A 19,043-nucleotide genomic window follows, 5' to 3' on the forward strand; every position below is an offset into this window, starting at 1 on the left:
ACGCCGGCTACATATTGAGTCCAGCAAGCTGTGTGACTGACAGAGAGCTGGAGTCACGAGACTGATAAACCTCTCTTCACTTGTGTTGAGCTGTAAAACCTCAAACCTGTCGACTCCAGGTATGGCTCTGCTCATTATGACCGTTTGTTGTCGTGGTCAAGCTAAATACAATCTGGTTTTGACACGATCTGTTTTATTTTGAAAGTCACTAAGTGTGCACGACTTCCTTTGCCACTTGATCTTCCCTATGCTGAATTTATGTGTCACAGCTGTGGCATCTGGCTGCCCATAACCTGCAACCTGCCAGACTAGCCAAGCAGCCAGACCGCAATAAGAGGGATCTACTGTAAATTCACAGATTGACTTGAATGGAAATCTATCAGATCCAATGCCATGACAGAGTGTAAATATTACAATTTAATGTCAGCCAAAGACTATCATTAGTCCTATTAATTTCCCTTTTTTCAGATCAGATTTGGATAAAAAGCAAAATCTTTAGGCAAGGACTGTATTTAGTATGAGTAAAAAAAGGGCTAAAACACACTGTCAAGATGCAAACTCTGACCCCAGCAGAAGTACTCTGATGATGCTTCAGCTTCGACTAATGGGCATCTGTATGTAACTGAAGCCATAGTCCGCTCTTATTATTGTTCTTACTCTCTAGTCTTCTTCGATATCAGAGCATGGAAAAAGATGTGAGAGGGGTCCTTTATTGGTAACTTAAAGTGGCCACGAATGGCTGTCAGTTACTCAGAGAGGCCATACACAGCCATCAAAGGAAGAGTTGTAGCATTTCTTAAAATGTAGGGTAGAAGTGGGTGATAGAGCCTCTGCATTATATGGCAAAATTTAAGCAAGAATTTCTGATAACTATAAACTGTATATGTAGGCAACTTTCCATTGATGTAATGAGTAAGGACTTTTAATGTGAAGAATCTGCCAGGCAAATTGTCTTAATCACCCTGAAGCTACTTGTAGCTGTGTTATGTGTCTTTTAAAAACAAGCCACAGCCATAGCTTGCTTGTATTTAACATCATAAGGTCAAGACAAAAGAGCTGAAAACACACCTTAGAACAGTTAAAACCTTTAATATGGGAATATTGGTCCTTACCGTGCATATCTTGAGTCAAACTACATCAAGCCCATAGCTAGTGTTAAAGCCAAGGACAGAACCGAGAGAATCAGTGCAAGAGGGTGCATCCATTTCATGTTGCTGTTATCAGCTGACATCAAATCGGAGAGGAGAGAAGCAAGTACACGCAATGACTGAGCCCCTGTGCACTTTTTCATTAACATCAGCACTGAGTCAAGGAGGAGGCAGACCCAAGTGGGACCTATACACTTCTTAAGTGAGCGTATGTAGGCACTTGGCTCTGCTGTTAAGTGTCATACTTCGTCTATATCACTGATGTGACACTTTTTATCATGTGAAAAATAACACGGTTTTACTTAGGGTGGCATGATATGGAACAGCCCTTGTCTACAGCCTGGCTGGGGGCTGAACACTGGAAAGTGTTTATATTCTGATGATGACAACAAGGTATTTAATTCTCCATGCTCAACATGTGATTCAACCAGATTAACCAGATGTAAACTTCATGCCAGAGAAGAGGTCAGAGGTCATCAAAGTTTTTCAGTTTCTTTGCAATAGGCATCACAGACATGTGTACCAAATCTCATTGCAAAAACTGATTCTTTCTGATGAGGGGTTTTGCAAATCCATAGAATAAGAACTCATATGCTGCCCACTGATTGATAACCCCCATCCCACACACACCCACAGGCACCCTCAGTTGCAATGTGATGTCTGTATGGTTTCTGATCTGCCAGCCGAGCTCCGTAACCGACATACTCGTGCCAGGGAAGCAGGCAGGAAACTGTGAGCGCTTTGCCTCGCAGCAAGGTTGCTGAATGGAAATGTGGTTAAGTGAGCCTGGGGTTAACAAGTGTCCACATCAGGCCAAACACTGCGTGTGAGTACAGAGGCTTGCTTGTAGCGTGTTAATTTCCCATGTCTGGATCAGACCATGTAATAAAAGCATCACCACAGAGATGTGCTGCAGTTTCTTTTTATTTGTAGCTACAAATCAAGGTGCAAACAGGAATGCATCCATGAAAACAAAGAACAATATGCCACTTGAAGGTTTCATTAAGCTGGCAGGTAGCGGCTATTAAAAAGCCATTACCGTTATTAAACTCTCAGCTGATTTTATTGCACGATGAAACTCAAGTGACACATTCTCAGCCCTAGTGGGAGATAAAATCATGTACATGTTACTACATAAGTAACATTCAGTTACAGCCTTCTGGGACCCATAACATTACCAATGATGCTATTACCCCTGTCTGGAATATGGCTGACGAGATTGCCAACAACCTGGCAGTGACTCTCAATTTAGCATTCTGTTTATTGGCTTAGAGTAGCTGCTGACGGCAAAAAGTCGAACCTCATTCCCTCCCTGCCACTGTGATGTTGTTAGCCTTGAACACAGCCACAACTGGCCCTTTGTGAGTTACAGGCCAGCCGTGTGAAAAAGAGAGAAGTGTGCAGAAATAAGTAGGCAGAAGGGGATAAAACCTAACTGAAACAAATGATGTGCTCCCAGCTCCTGACCAGCCGGCCCAGATTCATGAGAGGCAAAAGATGGATGGGTGTCAGCGGGGAGGCTTGCACAAGAGAAGGGAATTGGATTTCACAGAGGCAAACAAGATGGATGGATTCAGACCAATCCAGACCAGTGTCCCTGGCTAGAGCTTCTGCATGTCTGATACCTAAGAGGAGTTGGTGGAAGACGGGGCCAGCATGTCACATTTAACAGACAATGAGGAGGGAGGACAGCGTGCTGAAAAGTAGGACAAGAACAGGCTGGCCTACTGTAAAAGCCCACGGGATGTTCAGAGATAAAGAAAGACCCTCACACTGACAGCAGAGTGCTGCATTTACTCAACAGCAGACGCCAAAAAGGAGCTGCAGGTTGGAGTTTCAGCTTTTATTTAAGTTGTTTTCATGCTGTTTATACAAGCCTGCAGCAAAGGACAACCAAAGCTATTTCGAGCTACACGACTGGAGACAAGACTGAGCATTGTTGACATTATTACCTTTCTACATATGAGGTGACCTGAAACAGCGTATGTCAGAGCTAGAAGAATGACACCAAAAGGATCCATGCAAAGCAGTCAAATCTTAAAATAGCTGAAATCAAAAGCCGAATATATCCATGTGATGTGTGACACACTAACATGCAATTAGTCTAACAACCTCAAGGTTATCACAGTTCAAAATCCCTCAAGAAAAGAAGTCAGAACGTGAGTTTTATGCACGTTTGACCTGAATAGGAGAGAAAATGGTCTCTGCATGTGCTCTTTTCTGGGTTAAAAAGTCACTTTTCCAGCACCATAATTCAATAAACAATGCAATCCAATTATATTTATCCTCCCTCTTTTGCAGAGATAATGCAGGGAAAAATAAGCAGCTTCCCTAAACCACTTAAAGTGAGGAAAAAGGGACAGAAGGGCAAGAAGAGGAATTTAAGCTACGCACAAATGCCTCATGCATGCTTTTCCTTTAGAATAATATTCTGTAAATAGACCCTGTGGCCTGTTTTGTGTTTTTTTTTCCAACCAATAAAGATTTACATAAAGAAAGCATCTGCACAGGCTTTGAGCACTGTCTTGAACATCTGCTACCGCTCAGCAGCAACAGGATTGTGTGTGTACAACTGCAGGTGTTCCTCCTCCAAGAATATACACGCAGATGCATTCGTGCTGGAAATGGACATAATCACTTCACTTGTGTGAGTTTTTCCTGGGTGGGACATGCAAAGGATTGTTAGCTTCTATTAAAGCTTGATCTCTCTACTTCCATCTGCAACAAAGAAAGATGCACCTAAAAATACTTTTGATTGATGGACAGTGAGTGGGGATGCTGTGATTTTAAACCGTGTTTTACAGCATGTTACAGAAATGACTGCTCGCTGCTTTGAATCTTCAAGTCAGCATGTTTAGAAACCTTACTGCAGCAGCATACAGGTGTAGCCGTCCTTGTGCTTGGAACATAATGAATTATGTAACTACAGTTCAAACACATCATCTCCTCTTTTTAATTGATTCACTTTGCCTGAGGCACAGTGAGGCATGTAGTGTCACACCTGGCTGTTCTGCCCCTTTGTGATATTTCATCACTATTACATTGGGCCCAGTTGCTGTATCCATGTCAGATGTAATTTGAAGATTGCTTCATTTAAAATTGAGTTTCTGACAAGGTTGCTGGTGTAAGCAGCAGGGGAAGGACCCATCTGGAAACAGGCAAAAATATGTGAATCAGTGAAGATGGTAGGTTCTAGTTTCTGAGAGACAGAACATGACACAAGATTGCAAATAGCACATGGCAACTGCTTTAAACAAAGGACATGGTTGGGCATATATGGTGTGACACCGAGGGGGTAAAGAGAGACTATTGAAGAAGGAGTTGAAACAGGTGTGGGGATGGAAAGCATGACTGTTTGTGATAGAAGATGGAGAAGTGTGGCAGAAATAACAGTCGGACAATGACAATATCAGTACATTGACTTAATGATGTTTTTCTCCTTGATACACTTTTGCTTGCTGCAGTTGACATGTGCTGGTAGAAAGAATAATGTAGACCAGACTGCACATTTTGTGAGCCATTCACAGCGTTATGTCAGTTAACTAAGAAAAGTCATGGTCCATCAATTTGCATTACCAAGATGGGTAATCCCCTCAGCTGATGTAAAGAGCAATTAGAAAGAGAGATTTGTTCACATATGAAGCGTATTAATGTCCTTAAAACATCCCTGGAAATTCACTTTTTTTTAAACTTCCATTTGTGGAAACCATGTGACCTTAATTTTTTTCTTCCAATTATAACTGAAATGCATCAGTAACTTAATGATGGATTTTCTTTCGCAATATTCAAAAAACACATTTCACATTAAGTGTCTCTGGACATACATATGACCAGTATCAGTTCTTTGCTGTTTAATGTTCACATCTGACTGGGACCACCAACAAATCAAAATGTTGGTGCTAAGACTTTTTTCTTGAACCAAATACCCACAAAGGTAGTTCCAATCAGCTTTAGTTGTGTATTTTTACTCCTTCAGCTAGTGTAAGTATGCGAACACAAAACAAAGATTCCCTCTACATCACACTAAGACTCACCATATTCCACGGCATTAGAGCTTTCTGCAATTCTTATAATTGTTCCTGCATGGCTCTGTGTCTTCATTCATGATGATACTAACAGTGATAACCAGGAATCTTACGGATAAATTCCACCAGATCCACGTCCTGTCCATCTCTGCTTCTCCACAGCACCAGATCTGATTTAATATCAAGTTGACATGTTAACTCACACTGACTCCATTGCGTTCCAGCTGTGCCTCAGATCCAGTAGGTCTGACTCCTCCATATCAGATATCTAAGACTTCTTGTTTTGAAGGATGCCAGAGCAACAACACACCAGTTTTCACAGAACAGATTGAGTAGAACATGAAGTGACACTTTAAAAACAAAATAACAAAAAAAAAAACAACTTTGTAGAGCAAAGTTTGTTTCCACTTTAGTGATCCTTTAACTGTGAGTGATACAGAAAAGGGTGCTTTCACCCTAACACTTCTTCTGTAGGTCAAATACGCAAAGAAATAAAAAAGCATGGTTGGCTTCACAGGTGCCTTTAAATCTCTGCATACACCTTGCATGACCATTGCCAATTAAACAGTAATTATATTGCATTGACACTGAACTGTATTGTGATATAATAACATCAGTCACTCCAGTTACATATAGAACATGACAATCAAATGAGTAATATTTGGATTTTGAAATTAATTTTAGTGGTTTAAAATCTGTGGAGCTGGTGCCACTATCTGTTCTATTTTTGGTACAATTTCTTTTAACTTGCTGTCACAATGACTTAGATTTCTGCTATCTCAGGGGTAAAGCCTCAGAAACAACCTCAAGGCAAAAGGTAATGAAGTTTTAGCTTTATAAGGCTAGCATCCCTGTATTCATTAACCTGCTATGCTACACTATGAGGTTAGTGTAAAGTAGAAAGGAAATACAGAATTGAGCAATGAAATGGTTTTTCTTTTGGTACATAAAAGAAATAAAAGGCCCAATGCCACCTGCCTGGATACTGGTGCCTTTTTTTAAAAAAAAACAAATAATACAACAACAAAATACCCTTTTTGTTCCCACAGGCTGCTAAAAGCAGGGCTCACATTCAAAGTACTACTTTTACTTTTAAAGAATGGTTGTGAGTCAAGTGTAGAAGCGGGGGATATCTTTTCAAATGAGAAACAGCAGGTTTTTGCTAATCTAACAAAGTGGAATGTCAGTAGAGTAGATGATGCATGATGATATTTTGGATCTCTTAAATTAAGGTAATATAACCTACCTATATTTTTTTTAATTTACTCTATCATTTACTTTGATATTTTATTGAATTATTGAACAATTTCTCATTACTTTGAGTAGCATTTCTCTTTTCTAAAAAGCACTGTAGCTTAATCCTTAAATGGATGAACCACAAAAACACAAATATACACATTTGTTCATAGATGTTCTACATGTTTCCAACTCTTTTTTTCTTTGTTGGTTTTGATGTGTTAGACCACAAGAAAATGTTGCAACACATGACTTAAAGTACAATTAATGAGTCATTGTGCTAAGTAAGTATTTGACTCAGTGTGAATACTTAGACGGTGCTGAATTTCACTCTCTGCCCGATGCCAGATAATTAACTCCATATATTTCTCAAGATTTGTCTTTATTGTGGCTTTTCTACTTCTGTAGCTGGCAGTTTCTAAGTTTGTCCTGTATGCTTATTCAGAGACTGAATGAGCATAACCTGGCAACCTCAATAAGGCCGTTGCCAGGTTACAATCTCACAACAGTAGCAAGGCAAATGTTGACTTCTTCTGGAGACAGAATCATCCTTGTTACCCTGGATGAGACGGTCTTGGCTTAATCAGGCTGTGTCCCAGATCTCTATTTCCACATCTGTGACTCAGTCCCATGGGAACCCTAAAAAAAACAGTGATGATGTGCTGCCGTGATGCTAGCAAGTTTAACATTAATAGTCAGAGCAACCACTGGAACACTTTGGCCTGTTTCACTCTCTGCACAAAAGAGTGGTTAAACAAAACTATGATGACAGAAACTGATTTATTTGCTGTTTAATACTTTATAAAACGTCACTGTCAGCTCCTAATTCTGCAACTGTATAGCTATCCAATTTAAAATCGACAAGACAAAAACTGTTTGAGTCACTAGTAATAGCTACCATAGTCTGAAAGTGTTTATTAGCAGTGCAGAGGAAGTTGATCTTCAGCCTTTCATTCTTCACTCAACTTAAAAGCAGCGCCCAGTTTCTCAAAGGTATGAGCTAGAGGACAAAATAGAAGTCAAATCTCTCACAATAATGGACAGATAACCTACTGGATAAGTAATAGAGGAAAATAAACTAGGCCTTCACATTGTGCATCAAATATTAATCCCCTCTGCTGTATTTATTGGTCTCCTTAGAATGAAATGTAGGAATCACCTCAGCAGTAACATCTTGGAAGGGGAATAGAAAGTGCATTATAAGCAGTTCACATTCATAAACGTAATGTGAAAGAGTAATTAAAGGAAAACTTCAAGGTAGGGCCAGAAGAATAGATAAAATACAAGTATTCAAGAATTATAAACTTTTCATCCTGAGTAAGGATTTGTCTCTCTTTCTTGAAATGTAATCCTTGTAACTTGTCCTTGTGACATAAAATGAAGAAAGTCTTTGATCATAATCTTATCTTTTTAATTATCCTCTGTGTGACGTTTGCATTTATTGTGATGTATTATCTGCTGCTAAAGCAGTTGAAGCCTGTGCACAATGAGGCAGCAGAACCTTTGTTCTTGTTCTGTTTTGCTGAAGCTCTATCTCCATACTGACAAGTTAACAATGCACATTTTATACCCACAGCTAAATGGGGACAAATTAGAAAATCAGAAAGCATGAATCAACAATATTTTTCCACAGCCATTGGACTGTGCGTGCCTTCTTGTCCTGGAATGAAATAATGAGCTAGATTTTGTTTCCTTGCATGAGGCTTAACAATGTCATAAGAATGCAAATAAAGGCAGAAAGATGGCCACCACTCATAAGGTGCAAACATATTTTGTTCTCCGTATTTAAAATCAACCCTTTGCCAAATCAAGTCAGCCTCCTGATTGTTCCTCTTCTGGGAATACAGAATCTTGTTCCTGTAATTTAAATTAATAAGACTGCTCCTGCTTGCAGCTCTCCTTTAATTTTCCACTTCACATCCTGAGTAAAGCTATGTAAACAAGACAAACAACCATGCCAGCCAGTCATGGACATATCCAGCATCACCTGCAGAAAAAAAATGACGGATCAGGCCAGCTGATGTTGTCGTTTGCACGCTGTCATTCATGGGCAGAGATGCTGGTTTAATGACGAGGGAGTCATCTGCATCTTCCCGATTTCCTGGAGCCATTTAGAGTGTCAGCATGTCATCTGCAGGATTATAATATACTGAGATGTGTCATCGGATGTTTTCTGCTGCTGAAGCTATGGATGATTTGGCTGATTCAAGGAGCAAACAAGATAGGGATGAGTCAGAGTGCTTCTCTGATCTCATTGGCTGATTAATAACCTGTTACATACTGTCTGGCAGAGCAGCTGAGGCTGACAGTTCACAGCTGAATGAAACTGAACTAACCTTTGTCAGGTGGGTGCTGCTCAAATGCTGTTCATAGGGGTCAATCTGCTGTGTTCCAGGTTTGCAAAATGTAAACTCAGGGAATCTGACAGATTAATGCCGTTTCACAGTTTTCCAATTGGTCAGACCTAAACATGCTGTGGGCCACTGGAAAACAGCAAGCAGTGGCAGAGAGCCACCTAACTAGCATTACTCCCAAGACATTGATACATGATGTGTTGTGAGTGGGAGGTCCCTAATCACTGGCAAACAGGATTTGATAACCAACTTGATGCTTTTCCTGGTAACTAGCACTTTGATAAGTTTAGCATTAAGCCTACAGTGGCATTCAATGTCAAGCTAGCTAAGATTACTATAAGATTTTGGTGTACAGTTTAAAGGAATGACCTTTAGCTCTTGCTATTGGCTTTGCAACCAAGTGTATCTACTACTATATAGCTATCAGGAAGGCCAAATAGTTAGCACAGACCACCAAAAAGCCAACAAGGTAAGCTGCTGTGGCTATATTTAGGGTGAGATGGAAACTTGAGTCTTGCCAACAGGTAACAAGTTTTAAAATGTATGTTTTTCTTTCATGCCAACAAATGCATCCTCTAGTTTATGTTATCAATTGTTGGTTAATCAGAAAGTGCTGGTGACATAATATGTGGTAGTTTACCAACAATTATACCTGAAATAGAGCAATACAATATTTTAAATATCCTAAATATTCTCAAGGCTGCTATGCTAGCTCACTAGCTCTTGCTAAGGTCCAGGCTTTGAGTCCAAATAAACCACCATGAGTTAAACTCCTACACCAGACATTCAGCTCTTCAGACTCGACAAGATTGCTTCCTTTTCCTACCGCCCACTGAGACTTAACACATCACTTTGAAAATGCTAAGTAGAATTGAATATGTCAAGCATAACTGCAGAGACTATATTAGTCTTCTTAAATGTAAATCACAGAGGTGTTGGGAGATCCCTTTGAAGAGTGGGAATAATTCTGTGTCAATGCTTGAGGCTTTAGAGGTGCTCAGGCATTGGCCAATCCACGGGGATACAGCTTAGTCATCTCTGAGTCTGAGCAGTGCGTTTGCTGGTGTGCTAGATCACTAACTTTCTCTTCCTTGTCTTTTTATTTGTCCTCGTTGCTGCTGGATGTCACTTTAGCCTAATGAGATGTCTTTCCTCCACCTTCTCATCGACTTACCTCCATGTGCTGGAAAAGGCCTCTCTTTCATTCTCTGGTTCTTTCTATCCCTCCTCCTCCTCTCTGTGTGGCTGCTGAAAGCTCTTTAAAGATGCCCAAGGGCTTAACCACTTTGACATTATTACATGAGCCTGTCTCACTCAAACCAATCCCAAGCCAATTGAGAAGCTTACGCCTTTGCCACAGCGGCTTTACAAGGAAGAACGAAGCTCGGGTAATTCACAGACTTGACCAAACAGTGACTGTACTCTTCAGCACTTCAGGATTATTTACATTTTCCTGCTGTTTGCTTAAGTCTTTATTTCAATGTGTCTAATACTCATTTTTTGTGATATTTAGTAAAGTTAGATATGTTGACTTAAATGGCTTTTGTCTTCTTGTTTTTCCTTTTTTGTTGAAGAGCAGATATAGCTGAGGGGCAACTTGCATAATCCCAGGGTAAGATATTCCATATGTGCTTTACATTATATATGTCACTGTGAGTCACCATGGTGTAATTGCAAACCTTGATCAGCTTATGCAAAAAGTTGCGGTCTTTGTAGTGTAACAGCATGCCGCAAGCATAACTTGCAAAACTCAAGCAAATGCAGCTGCTTCTTAAAGAACGTTGTCAAGGCTAGCTCTGGGTGAAGTGATCCGACTGTGCCTTTATTAGCAAAACTACAGCTGTAAATACCCGTTCACTGAATATGCATATTCTGGGTATATGACAGCTAACTGTTTGCTTGCCAGCAACACAGCACTGCGTTTACAAGTGTAGTTTTAGCATGTCAAATTTTATGTCTTCAGCTGATTCCTGCTGACTCCAACTCATCATATTGAGAATTCTAAATACATTCATCAAGATTGTACCTGTGTATCCACTATCATCCAGGTCAATAGACAGTGTATTATATGTGTAAACTGACAAAATTGATGATCGCAGACTGATGTCTGCTATGGTAACAGAAACAAACCAAACTGAAATCTTTTCAATACTGGACAAGGTCAAGAAGAAGTCTAATTTGGCTTAAGTTGCCTGGTTTGAATGATCAAAAAGACTCATTACCTATTGTTCTGTTTAATTTCATTGTGTAGTTAGGCTTGGTAACATCCCTTAGTTTTAGATCACTAATGCCACAAAGTCAACTTGTACTTCCTGTCAGCTCAACCCTGCCCACTGCACCAGCCTCAAATCTGCATCACTCTGGTGCTTTCATCCCTCTCATGGATTTTGTTATTAAGTGAATCATCTCAACCATCACTCAAACAGTGCACAGAAGCGCTCCCTTGCTACAAAAGTTTCAGGATGATAAACTTTGAAATAAAACACAAAAACAAAAACCTTTTCACTTTACAGGGAGCGGCCAAATTTGTCAAAGTGGGTTCAGTCGACCTGTCAGCTCAATTTGACTCTGCCTTTGGTTCAGCGGCCTCATGCAGGGGAACGAGATGCTTTTTGGAGGGGATGGCAGAGACAGCAGGAAATGAATGGAGGCACTAGAGGAGGATCTTCAGGAGCATTGTTGCACACAGAGAGATGATGATGATGACATCTAATGGAAGTTGTGTTTGTGTACCGTACCAGCAAAGTAAAGCCTCCCCAAGGAACAATATAAGCAGTCTATTCAAACAAGCTTTTACTTCCTACTTTCTAGTATTACCTTGGAGATAGTTAGAAAAGCATTATCTAACATTCCTGCTGAGCCTCCATGTGATGACTTTTGTAGAGTTTGTTCAACCAAAGCCTGACTCATGTGTCTGCTTTCTGTTTCCTGCTGGTCTTCCTCTCACATTCATTACAACACAGAATGTGACAGCACCACTTCCTGTGCCAAGTACACAGTGTGTCTCTTGGTGGTGTCAGAGAGGGGTGTAAGATGCAAGAAACTGGCTCTCCCTTGCGCCCACGCTGATAAGATCCATGTTCATCATTATAGGATGTCCCTGAATGAAATCCAAAGATTAACAGCTATTCAAAACAACATCTGAGCGTGTGAGCTCTCCTCCTCAAATAACTTTGACAGTGGACTGAAAATAGCAGAGTATGTTCCAACAAGTCAGCTTTTCTCTGTGTTAACTTGGTTTTAGGTGGACTTCACTTCTGTTGAGGACAAGAGGCTTTATAGTTCAATCAAAGCTTAAACTTGTTGCTGTTTTAAGAGCATTTAGCTATAGCATCTGTCATTTGGTCACAGAGTCTTTTGTGATGAAAATGTACCAACATTAGTAAGACTATTGAGTGCATCAACAAACATGAGTCATATTATCTGAATGTGGCAAAACTGTCCCTACACCAAAACATGGTTTCCACAGAGTAATGAATACGCTCTTCTCTGTCAGTACCATAAATTCAGCCCTATGCTCTTTCAGCTTAACTATCATAATTCATTCAAATGCAAGCTTGCATTTGATAGAAAAGAGACTTTTTACAAAAAAATCTATTCACTGTGCTTGCATCCCACTTAAAATGTATTCTACCCTGATAACTGCTGCAAGTTTTGTACTCATAGTTCATGATCAACTGCTAAACAATTCTTTTGTTTGTCTTGTTGAATCTTTATGTAGGTAGTTCAAAGCCAGCTTCTCACAATCAACTTTTTATTGTGACATGTGCAACTTATCTCCAAATCAGCAGCCATACATTATCCCCCACTGATTAGTTAAATGTTCTCTTTTCGTGTGAATATGACTTTAGATGTCTCTGTTATTTATATCTCCTCTATTTGACAAATACAATATTTACCTTTCCCATTTCATTTAAAATCTACTGTAAAATATTGCATCACTGTGTTTTGTCTACCCATTCAAGCAATAACGTGAGTGGAGTAGACGTGCAGAAAGAATATTTACAGGAAGACTTGGTGGTGCCAGAGGTTTACGCAGATGTTGATGTTGATGATGATGATGTTGATGCTGCTGACATTTTCTGCCAGCCGGCTTCTTGCTCTGTCGGAGGGGGCGTGTTGTTAGGAGGCGAGGTAGGGCGATACAAGCTGGGGGGGCGGGAGGGGTGAGTTAGGGGGGAAGGCTGTGTTTTTCAAATGTGTCTCATCAGCCAAACTGGGTTTCAGATTGTAGAGCATAGCTTTAATATACAGGTCAAGAGAGAACTTTGGCAAATGTAAACTTTATTCCTTTTTTGTGTTCTCCTACGCAGCGTTTCATCACAGATAAAATAGAAAGTAATTTCAGCACTTGCACATATAAAGCAAGGAGGACAATGAAGTTTAGGTGTCTGTGTTTTGAATACCCAATGATGTTTACAGTCAGTTACGACTCAAAACGCCAGACCTTCATTACAGGACTTTACAACTTTAGAGTTCCACTTGAAGACAGCTGTTAGCTTAACCTTAGCCCACAATCAAACACATCCAAGAGGGAAAGTATTACATTTGGAATGGTGAATGTTCAAGATGATTCAGCATTTTGATTAAACACTACAAATAAAGTTAGCCCAGGAAGGATTAGTTGATCGGGTTATTGCAGCAAACTTGCTAGCAGAGCATGCTTATCTTTACAAAAGTGCAGATTTTTAGTAAAAAGACATGAAATAAATAGAATAAAACTGTTGCTTCATAAATCACCCAGTTAAAGCTTGATCATGGTATTTTAACCTTTCTAACATCAAAGCCTATTACAGACCAAGATGAGAAGAAGAGAAAAAGCACTGATATGTGAGAAGCTATGTGAGTAAAAGTTTGCATGTTTCTGTGCAAATGCTATTTTTGCTCCTCTTCCTCAGGGTTGGACACCTGCCTAAGGGTTGTATGATGCACTCAGCAGCATGTGATGTATACATCAAAAGCTCTTGCAGCTGTATAAGTGCATAATACTTAACATTCAGAGGGTTCATTCAAAAAACAAACAAAAAAAACAAGGCTGTAAGATATCTACAGCAGGCTACTTTTATTTATTTATTTCCTTTTGTGTGTGTGTGTGTGTTGTTATTTACTTTCCTATTCATGTGAGAAAGGAAACAGATGTGGGCAGCATCTCAGAAATGCACCACAGCCCCTCTCCACTGCAAGCTCCAGGCTCCACTTCTGTCTTTCTGCCTGGACAGATGGGATGTTCAACTAACACACAATCTGCACAAACACACACAGAGGACAACCCGCGCGCACACATAAACACCAGATGTGCTACTCTCTTTCTCCTTTGTTACAAACTACGAGAGGTCATGGTCAATTCCAGCTCAGAGATTGTGAAAAAAAATGAACATAGTATTGCCACGCACGCACTAACAACCCCCATCATTTGCCACATCATTAGCATCTCCATCCATCTGACCATCCATCCTAGATTTGGAGCAGACAGCAGGTGGATTAAACCCTAAGCCAGACACGGTCACACGTCACAGTTTAGGAAGGGCTCCCACACGCCATGCTAATAGGTCAACAATGATTTCTGTAGCTTACTGAGAGGGTGGCATGTGATGATGCAACTGTGGTTACTTAAAAAGTTACGTAGAGAAGGATAGATTAGGACAAATTAAGACCGAAGAGACAAAAAAAGAGAAGTGATGAGTTGTCAGATGTTTGAAAAGCCAAACAGGTGCAACTATACAAAATGGAAAATTACTCATTGACTGTAGCCATATCTGACAACATGATTTGCTGCCAAGGTTTGTTTTCATAGGACCTTTCTGGACTGTTCTGATAAAGCTTTGCACATGCTTTGATGTGTGGACATCCTGCAGTGACGTGTTGATGATGCTCAAGCTCATACTGAGGCCAGTTGATGTGGCCTTAATCTCATCCATCCTCTCCCTTCCCCTGGGGTCAAATTATCATTTCAGTGTGTTAGCCATGTTGCAAACCACAGGCTTAGAGTATCGCAGAGTACACCTGTCAACCCCATAGTACATTATACTTATCAGTTATGCCTGCAGAGATGTTCCTCAGTTGTTGTTGTTTTTTTTTGCAAAGTAAGAAGCATTACCTTGTCATTATTTCCAATTCCTTGCATGTTTTGGAGTTACATGTTTGCCTATTTCACAACACTAAGAAACAATAGGTTGCTGAGCCTCTCTTTTTGTTAAGTACCCAGAGACATTTGTAAAGATTTGCTCTTCAAAAAATGATTAATTAAATTTTTGACAGGAATAGCTTAAAGTAAGTACCATACAAATTACATAAGTACATAGAAGAAACCTTCCAGTAACAATATGAGCCCACTTCCTTATAACCTTGCTCAACCTTCAGGCTTCTTCCCTCCCATCAGACATGTAGCTGCCAAATCTTAATGTCTCTGTCTCCAGGGAGTGCTAATGAGCGCTACACCTGCTAACATCTGGAGGCTGTCACTTTACAAAGCTAATCACTGCGATGTCTCTTTATTCTACTTCTTCAGGACCACAGCATTAATACAGTGTACTTTATCCCCCACCTCTCAATTACCGCACAGAACAAAGCCCGTTAGCTGCAGTGTCCCTGTCTCCTCGTTAAAAAGGAGTAAAGCTTGGAAAAAAAAAACACCTCCCTGAAGGGCTGTGGAGGTGAGCAGCCCGCTGTTAGCTTTCCAAGAAACTAAAGTTAAGCAGAGCAGCAACGCTTTATCACAGTTCAGACCAAGCTACGTTTAGAGAAATACGAACAGGTGCTTAAAACGAATGCAAATTAAGATTTACAGATCCAGGTCTCTTGTTGGATATGGTTAGGGTTTTTTTCCCCTTATAATCCATGTTCTTGTCTAAAATGATGTTGCACTTCCAAAAAAATTGCAACAAAGCCCAGTGCATTAGGGTACATCATGCATGGTCGGTATGCAGACCTGCAGGACATTTACATATTAATGATGTGGAAATACCAAGAAAAAGGCTCCACGACCTTCAGGCCATAATTGTCTTTTTCATCATCCCTCTCTTTACCACTCCAGTGACATTAATACTGCTTGTGTTTATGAACTGAAAAGATATATACTAGGCTGAATGCTTACTGTAAAACATAGTTTTACCTCTATCCTTTCAAGGAATATCAAACACTGGTGTAAAAAAGAGAGAAAAATACACTTAACAACCCAAAAGATAGTTCTGACCCAACTTTTTCTTTAAGGGAAGGGAGGAGGGTTAACTAGATCAGTAGTGACTTTTTAAGCTGGTTACAGAGATGTGATAAACTTATTAGCTCCTGCTCCACAGGACAATGATAACCAGTAAGGCTTGGAAAGCCTCAATTGCAATGTGCAGGTGAGGAAATGATGTCAGAGTTGTTAATTCAGAGAACACAGGACAATGGATAAGGACAGAAGAGGATGAGACTGAGGGGTGACGTGGGCAAAGGGCTGCAGGGCAGGCTACTTAGAGGCTAACCTGATGGGGGCATGATGTAACCAGTAGACCATAATGGCAGCCCATTTTTGTCTTTTTTTTCTTTTTTTTTCAATTGTTACATAAAGACAATTATGTATGCGTATGTATTTTTTTTTTTAATTGGCTTACTAATCTACTAATCTTTGCATGGAATGATAAGAGTTTGTGTTTGAAGGATGTTCTGTCAGTTTTATAGAAAGCTGATGGTCAACTAATTTTTTTTATACAGTAACACATGTTTCAGTCTCCTTGACAGAAATATGCACTTTGCTCTTTCTGTAACCATGGCACAAATCAAAACAAAGCTTTTCAATTTTAATTGCCTTTCACAAAAGGATAACTAGGAAAGTGTGTCTGATGTGTCTTAGTTTGGTTTTCCATATGGTCCACTTACCGCTTTAATTGGGGCCAGCTTCATTAATTAGCACCATAGAGATACTGGTTTGCTGGGAAAAGAAAATGCAGGTCGGGATCAGAGGAGGTTAAGAGATGTTAGGGAGAAAATGAAAGAACAGAGTGTGTCAGGAAGGGGAGTAACTGGAAGAAATCACACACACAGACACACACACACACACACACACACACACACACACACAGACACACACACAGACACACACACAGACACACACACACACACACACACACACACACACACACACACACACACACACACACACACACACACACACACTTAAAAACAGGATAAATGGTAACAGCAAGAACAAGCCAGCACTGCCTGTACAACGGCTGATAAGCAAATCACACATTTATACAATTACTGTATCAAGCTGTGATGCCTTCTTTTGTTAAGTGATAGTCCACCTTGAGTTGTATTCAGATAATAAACAGTTGTTTTGATCATCACCAAAACTGACTCAACTATTTAATCGCTGTGACAGTTACTGGGTTTTTTGATCTTTAACAAAAGGGGCCAAGTTCTGGTCAGACGGGCCGTCATATGGCCAAAAAGCCTCAAACTAAGTGATGCTTATTTAAGGTTATTGTTTTTGTTCTCATGTTGAGTGTCTGAATTTGTGGTGTGGTGAGTGTGTGCCATATAATATGTCGGTAGTCCTAACCTATCAATTTCAGTGCAGTCTAAGCTCTGATATGGCAGAAATCTAAAGATTTATGTAAATTCCAACATTGTACTCATTTTTATAAAAGTAAGTAGGAGCTAATTTTTCTGCAAAATATTGCACAACTCATTGCAGTTTATAAGCTGCAACTCAATAAATAATGACTCAACTATTCACTTGTTTTTAGTTTTACTGGAACTAATCAATTGAACTGAGTTTACACTGTTTGATTCAATCTCAGCTAAATTCACTGGATTTGTATTATATCTTCATTGTAGCATGAGTAGCTTTGGAGGGAAATCTGATTTGCCAAAATCATTCACCTTGGTTCCACTGAGGACTCACCAATGAATACTGCAACCTTCTAGTTTTGTTTCATTTAAGGTTATTTATTTTTCACTCCTTCCAAGGATTTCTTTTAACTTATTAGGTTAATGTGAGACTATCTGAGGCTTTCATACTGAGGCAAAATGTGCTGCAAAATTAGCACCCCCCTTCATTAACACGAGCAAACAATCCATCTACGGAGGTTTAGAAAAAAAGCAGTTAATAGCCCATTCCTGTGCATATTTAAAGGTTTTTGACTTACTATTAATGTTGTTTTACTTTTTAATGAAATAGCACTGGGACTTTGCCTATCCCATTGACCCATGTTTTACTGAATGTTGATTTTTTTTCTATAATACTAGAAATGAAATCCCTGTAAAGTGTGCAGGCATCTCAGGTTGACTGACAAAAAAAAAAAAAAAAAAAACTTCTCCAGCACTACACCATACCATATTCATTGCATCCATTAACAAACTGGACACAGCAACTGTACTGGTCAATGTATGACAAAAATCAAATCATTACTAACATCTCAGGGATCAATGGCACAGACACAAATCCCAGGAAAAAATCTCAAACATTGAGAAATTAGCTTACCAAATAACTAACTTGTTGAGAAACATGGCGCATAGACTTCTTAAAAAACATATAACATTTAACAAACTTTACAGGAAGTTCTGTACCAGGCATTAAAATCACATTGCACAAAACAAAATGCACACAGTTCCCACATGTCAGAAAAAGTGAGAGTGCCCTTCAGTTTGCACAACTGTTAGCCTTAAAATCCACAAAAGTCCTCTTGTGGATTCCCCTGAATAGGCTTGTTGAAATCAAACCCTCTTCTTTTGTGAGTCTCTGAATATGTTTGAACTAAGGATGAGTACCTTTCACATTTGAAATGATACGGAACCGATTTCCAGTACCTTGCAATTAGTATCAGTACTCAATGGTACACATTTTTGGTAGTTTTGTATGTTTATTTAGTAATACACATTAATTTAATTCATTCATTTTCTGAACTGCTTATCCTGTTCAGGGTCGCGGGTGGCTGGAGCCTATCCCAGCTGTCATTGGATGAGAGGCGGGGTACACCCTGGCTTGGTCGCCAGTCAATCACAGAGCTGACACAAAGACAGACAACCATTCACGCACACACTCACACCTACAGGCAATTTAGAGTGCTCAATTAACCTGGTGAGCATGTTTTTGGACTGTGGGAGGAAGCCGGAGAACCTGCAGAGAACCCACGCATGCACAGGGAGAATATGCAAACATAACACAGAAAGGCTCCTGGCAAAGCTGGGAATCAAACCGGTGACCTTCTTGCTGTGAGGCTGCAGCGCTAACCATTGCGACAAGGTGTAGCCCACACATGAATTATTTAATAAAAAAAACTCAAAGTTTTTCA

The 19,043-nt window shown here is 39.8% G+C and overlaps 1 protein-coding gene across 4 annotated transcripts in view; it reads right to left on the bottom strand.

Moving 5' to 3' along the window:
• Positions 1-19,043, bottom strand: part of dlgap4b (discs, large (Drosophila) homolog-associated protein 4b) — a 124,516-nt gene that overhangs the window by 51,226 nt on the left and 54,247 nt on the right. Inside the window, exon 3 of one of the 4 annotated variants that reach the window (XM_074665760.1) lies at positions 16,624-16,675. The exons of the other annotated variants lie outside the window; for them this stretch is intronic. The gene's annotated coding sequence lies outside the window, so the exon portion shown is untranslated. The remainder of the gene's footprint in view (positions 1-16,623; positions 16,676-19,043) is intronic. 4 annotated transcript variants of the gene reach the window in all.

Source organism: Halichoeres trimaculatus, unplaced genomic scaffold (assembly GCF_033239565.1).
Source record: "Halichoeres trimaculatus isolate MK-OKI-2021-1 unplaced genomic scaffold, fHalTri1.1 fHalTri1_scaffold_1, whole genome shotgun sequence".
In the NCBI taxonomy this organism is placed as follows: domain Eukaryota; kingdom Metazoa; phylum Chordata; class Actinopteri; order Labriformes; family Labridae; genus Halichoeres; species Halichoeres trimaculatus.